The sequence below is a fragment of the Sapajus apella genome, unplaced genomic scaffold (assembly GCF_009761245.1).
Source record: "Sapajus apella isolate SASKATOON/1434 unplaced genomic scaffold, GSC_monkey_1.0 scaffold60, whole genome shotgun sequence".
Lineage (NCBI taxonomy): Eukaryota > Metazoa > Chordata > Mammalia > Primates > Cebidae > Sapajus > Sapajus apella.
In genome coordinates, this window is record NW_022437000.1 from 11793407 (window position 1) to 11799531 (window position 6125).

The window sequence follows — 6125 nt, forward strand, 5'->3', positions numbered from 1 at the left end:
GGCCCGTGCTTTCTCGCGGGAGGTCAGGCCCGTGCTTTCTCGCGGGAAGTCAGGCGCCTGCACCGGAGCCCAGGTTCGTGCGCGGGAGCCCAGGTTCGTGCTTTCCCACCCGCATCCCTGTCCCTGCGGGTGACCTGCAGTCTAGGCTGCTGTCCCGGCCATGGGGTCCCGCGGGAGGTCAGGTCCGTGCTTTCTCGTGGGAGGTCAGGCCCGTGCTTTCTCGCGGGAGGTCAGGCGCCTGCACCGGAGCCCAGGTTCGTGCGCGGGAGCCCAGGTTCGTGCTTTCCCACCCGCAGGGACAGGGCTGCGGGTGACCTGCAGTCTAGGCTGCTGTCCCGGCCGTGGGGGCCCTCTTTGGAAACTTCCCCAACGAGCCAGGTTGAAAGGCACACAAGCAAAGGCTCACGGGCACCTGAGGGAGCCCGCCGGGTCAGGGCGCTCAGGGGGCTCGAACAAGGCCACACCGCACAGCGTTACTCCGCGCAGGGTTGGAACGCTTCCTCCGGAGTCTTGTCAGGAGTGCGCTTCTCCTGTTTAAAAGAAAAGCGTGACGAGGCAGGCGCACACCGGCACTGCGCAGGCAGCCACGCCGAGCCCCGTGGGGACATCGGGGCGCACACGGGTCCCTTGCGCCCTGACAGGAACCGAGGGCCGCCCCCTGTAGAAACATTGCTTGTCTGGTGACCGATGTCGGGTTCTAGAGGTTTCCTTTCTCTGCTCTGCGTTCCTTCTCATTCCCAAGCCCAAACCCAGCGGGGCTGCTGAGGGCGCTGCCCGAGCGGGAGTGTGGCCGGATGAAGGCAGTCTGTGGGATAAGAGGACTGTGTGGTTCACGATAATGCCAGAATGTTGTGTCTTGCCCTCAGATGATGCTCTCTTTGGCATTAGAATTGGTTCTCTTTCAAATGTGGTCGTTTTCCTTCTCTCTGTCTTAATAAGATGTTTTCAAGGAAAAATCGCCATTTGTTTTTGGTAGGACCCTCAGGGGAAGGACTCGAGGCCATTCAATCCCAAAAGACGCTGTTTCAAGAAAGGAGTAAGCGATCTTCTGATGAGTCTCCTGGGTCTCTGTGAAGAATTACAGAGTTATAGATTTGGGTTTTGCTATGATATTTTACTAGTTTTGATCAGCTGGCAGTCTTCTGGCAGCATGGGAATTGAGAGGATAGTTGTTTCCACTTCTTAGAAGGCTAATACTGATGGATGTGGTCCATTTCTCAGGTCTGGAAATGTGTCAGATGTGATACTACAGGTGTCCAGGAAAAAATACAACCTTTAAGGTGTTCAGTCACATGGTCATTCTGTGTCTCTGGGGGCGTAGATGATAATTTGTAGGCTGGGTATGGTGGCTCACACCTGTAATCCCAGCACTTTGGGAGGCTGAGGTGGACAAATCACCTGAGGTCAGGAGTTCTGGATCAGCTTGACCAACATGGTGAAATACCGTCTCTACAAAAAAATACAAAAGTTACCAGGGCTTGATGGCGGCCACCTGTAATTGCAGCTACTGGCGAGGCTGAGGCAGGAGAATCACTTGAACCTGGGAGGTGGCAGTTGCATGAGCCAAGATTGTGCCATTGCGCTATGGCCTAGGTGACAGAGCAAGACTCCATCTCAAAAACAAAAAAAGAAAATAATTTATGGAACAAAATTATCTCCTCCTTGGATTTGTTGGGGCCAAACACCTTCAGCTGGGCGGTGCTTCAGACTTTGTTCTTTCCGAAGGACCAGGTTCTGCTCAGCCACAAAAATCAATGCCATTGTCTGCTCCAGAGCCCCTCAGCTGCTGCTTAATGACTTGTACTCAGGCTTTGCGGTCTTTTCCTTTTCTGGTTTCTGCCTTAGCAGTTTTCCGCATCTTCGTCTGGGTAGAATCCTCCTAATACCACATTTGTGAACGGATTCCAGAAACGTCTGACACTTTGATGGGAAAGCTTACTGTACAGCTTGTTGGCCGTGGTTCCCGTGAGTGTGTGGTGAGCTGGCTCTGCCTGGTGGGCTGGGCGACAGTCTGTGTCCATCCACTGTAAGGCTCTGTTTGGAATCAACAGAGTTACAAGGTAAATCCAGAAATGTATTCTGAGGTCTTGCTTTTATCCCTTGGAGGTGGACACACGTGGAAAATTAGCCTGGGATGCCTCGGCCCCCCAGGAGCGATCCACAGTGAGGCTGTGGCCCCTGGTCACCATCAGGCTGCTCTCCAATGGCTGAAGCTTGATGGGCACTCCTGCCTAGAGACACTACGGGCTTGCTCTCGCCTCTAGGTTGGGACCCGCTTAAGAGATAATATTTGGCTGCAGTAGATCTCATTAAATCATTAAAACTGTTCCCACCCTGCATGGCTAATGACTACTCTGCTTGATTGCAGTGGCCCAGGCAGCCTGGCAGCAATGCCTGGTGGGGCCCAGCCAGCATGGCCAGTGGCCATCATCCCACAGGGATGCCACCCTTGCCCATGCGTGGAAGGAGTGCCCAGTTGTCGAAAATCGAACCCTCCCACCTTTAGATGTTCTGACAATTTCACGAGAAAGTGGCAAGGGAAATGATAGTCTGGGCGGCACCAGCCACTTAACTTTGCTTCCAGTGCAGCCGTTTGGTAGAGCAGAGAAGGCGTTTGAAGCCTCCGCAGCATCATGAATTTTCTCTAAAAACCCAGCACCTGCCTGGGCATAGTCCCTTGACTGACCAACCTGTGACCATGATGGTGATGGCACCTGACTGGCCTATGTGTGCATGTGCGCTCGGGTGTGTGGGCCTGTGTAAGTGCCTGTGTCCATCAAAGCAAGGATGAAAGCTCTCCTGGGGCATCCTAATCACAGACATGGCAAAGCCACAGGAATATGTAACTCCTTATAAAATGAAAAAGGCCCCCTTCTCGTCCTGCCACCTTCACCTACCGCGATCTGTTTTGGGTTCTGAGCTGGAGGTTCACTGCAGTGTGGGTGTGATGGGCGGTCTAGGGAGCTCTGGTGGTGGAAAGGCACCTTATGGATGCCTCAGAATGAGGCCATGGAAGGGCCGGCAGGGAGAGAGGTAACCTTCGGCGGACATATTCATGTCACAAGGGGGCTGCAGTCACAAAATACTGCAAACTGGGTGGCCTAAAAGAGCAGAAATGTATTCTCTCATGGTTCTGGAGGCCTGGAAGCTTCAATCAAAGTGTGGGCAGGGATAGGAGCTCTCTGACATCCCTGGGTGGGGAGGGGGGTCCCCTCCTCGTCCTGCCCACCTGCTTGTGTTGCTAGCTGTCTGGTGTTCCTTGTCTGGGAGCTGCTCGCTCCAGGCTCTGCCTCTTTCCCCGCCATCTTCCTTCTCTGTGTCCGTGCCCTCACATGGCCTCCTCCTAGCCCACTCCTTTGTGACCTTCTCCTAACTGAGCTGGTCACACCTGCAAAAACCCTGTTTCCAAGGTCCCATTCTGAGGCTGTAGGTGGACATGGATGTTGGGAGCTCACTGCTTAGCCTGGAATGAAGGCAGCCAGCACCTGGCCCTCCCTGGGCGGGGCCTGAGGGTGTTGGCCCTGGGGGAAGGACCTGAGCATCATGCCCAGTGTCCGAGCACTGCCTTCACAGCAGGTACGCTTCTCGTCCTGGTGCCGATGGCCACTCCTCTGAAGCTGGAGAGCTCTCACACAGGCTCCATGGAAGGGACAGAGTCAGAAAGGGCAGATGTGCCTGAGATGCTTGCACATGGCAATGGTGACGTTGGATGGATGCTTTGCCCACTGTCACCCTGTCCATGCGTGGCCTGCCCTGCTCACCATCTCTGCTGTCTGTCTCCTTCCGCTCTGACCCTGTCCCCTGCCCCAGACACCCTCCCTGCCTCCTCCACCCTCTGCTTCCTCTCGGTGCCGGCCTCTCCCTCCTCCAGACCTCCACCCACACTCCCACCAGCCTGCCCGACAGCTGCCACCTTTTCTTCCCTTGGGTTGGAAGAAACAAGTCAGGAGAGAGGGTCCATGCTTAGCACCGGCAGATCTAGGATGGACTGGCTGGGGCTGGAGTTGGAGTAGCAGCGAGTGGCACAGGTGCTACCCGGGAAGCTTGGAGATTCGTTCCTGGAGTGGACTCACCCACCAGGGCTGCAGGTGCGAGCAGAGGTATTAGAGCCCATACTGTTTCCTTCGGTTCTCACCACTGAGAGATGCACAAAGGCATATACCAAATAACCTGGGAATCTAATTTTTATAAAGCAGATGGTGAATTAAAGATTATGGCGCAGCCAGTGCATGGAGTGTTGTTGGTGGGACAGGCAGGTGCTAGATGCTTCTGCTTCCCCAGCAGTCTCTCATTTTATCCATCATTCTTTATCTTTCAAATCTCATTGTGAGATAATCCCTGGCACACACAACAAACCGAGGCAAAGAGAGGAGCCGGCGGGAAGGAGCCGCTGGAGTGCGGTCACCCGGGCTGCCCGGCTTTACCCCAGCCGGGGTGTTTCCCTCTCAGCGCTTCCCACAGATTAGGAACCAGGGCTGGAGCACACAGGGCAGGTGTTTCAGGAAGTGCCAGAACTGCTCACTTCACCGTCTTAACCCATGTGGCGGGAACCTGCTTCGGTCCACACTGGTTCTCAGTCTGGTTGTGTGGCACAGCCTCGATCTTCAACATACTGCTTATTGTATGAAAATCAGCTTTTCCACAGTTGCTGTGTGGGAAAGGAAAGAATAGATGCATGAGGTCTCTAGGGATCTCCCTGGCCCTCAGGGTCAGGCCAGCTCATCTTTGTTCAGCTGCCTCAGTTCTCTATAGGGTACCCTACTTGGGGAAAGACCCCACCCCCTGGAGGGCGCAGCTTGCAGTGCAGTGCCTCTCTCCACCATCAGAAGCAACAGAACCACTGCAGAAGCTCTCTGTGGTTCTCTTTGGCCAAGCCAGAACTCAAGGCATATAAGGCTGTGGCAGAGTGGCAGAGATGTGTGCATTTCCCCGATGACCAGCCCCAATGTTGTCCCCGAATCAGTGACTCTCTAAACATGCAGTCCTGAACAAAATAGCAAAGTGTCTTGGGGTCTGAGTGGGACCTGCAGCCAGTTCTGGAATGGGAGCGTTGCAGCTGTGGATGTTGAGTAAGTTCCTGGTTGGAACGTCATGGTGGGACCTGACAGCAGCTACAGTGGTGCTGGGCAGGCCCCTCACCCGCCAACCTGTCACATGCCTGCCAGGAGCTCAAGGCCAGGGAGAGGTGGCCACAATGCCATGGAGGTGCTGGAGAGCCCTGTAAGTGGGAATGGCACCGCTCTCTGCTCTTGTCTCCTTGACACCTCCCTGACTAGAGGCCAAGAGCCATGAAGGTCCTAGGATGCAGCCATCTCTGGGCCTGTCTTACACACAGCTTGCTTATCACACACAGAGCTGACTGCTTCATTGGCAAGATGCTGTGGGGGTTGCAGATGATTATTGATCATCTGAGATTATTTTGAACTCAAGAGGCAACATCCTGAGTTTGTCCTACAGTCTCTGATTGGAATATCACTAAAATATGGGAACCCCCTCGTCCCTCTATATTTCTCCTGATTATTGTGGACCTTTGCACCATGCCAGTGTGAAGGCAGAAAAGTAAGACACAAAGAGCCATGATCCGTGTAGACCTATCACCCATGTAGAGCTGTCGTCCATGAACAGCTGGGACCTGTGTAGAGCTATAATCTCTGAAGAGCCATGATTCATGAAGAGCCATCATCCATGAAGAGCTATGGTCTATGTGGAACTATGGTCTATGGACCTATGTAGAGCTATGATCTCTGAAGAGCCATGATTCATGAAGAGCCATCATCCGATCTATGGAGAGCTATGATATCTGAAGAGCTATGATCTATGTAGACCTATGATGCTTGAAGAGCTATGATCTCTGAAGAGCTATGATCTATGTAGAGCTATGGTCTCTGAAGAGCTGTGATATATGAAGAGCTATGGCCTGTGTGGAGTTATAATCTATGAAGAGCTGATCTCTGAAGAGCTATGATGTATGCAGAGCTATGATTTCTGAAGAGCTATGATCTCTGAAGAGCTATAATCTACGTAGAGCTATGATCTCTGAAGAGCTATGATCTATGTAGAACTATGATCTCTGAAGAGCTATGATCTATGTAGAGCTGTGATCTCTGAAGAGCTGTGATCTATGG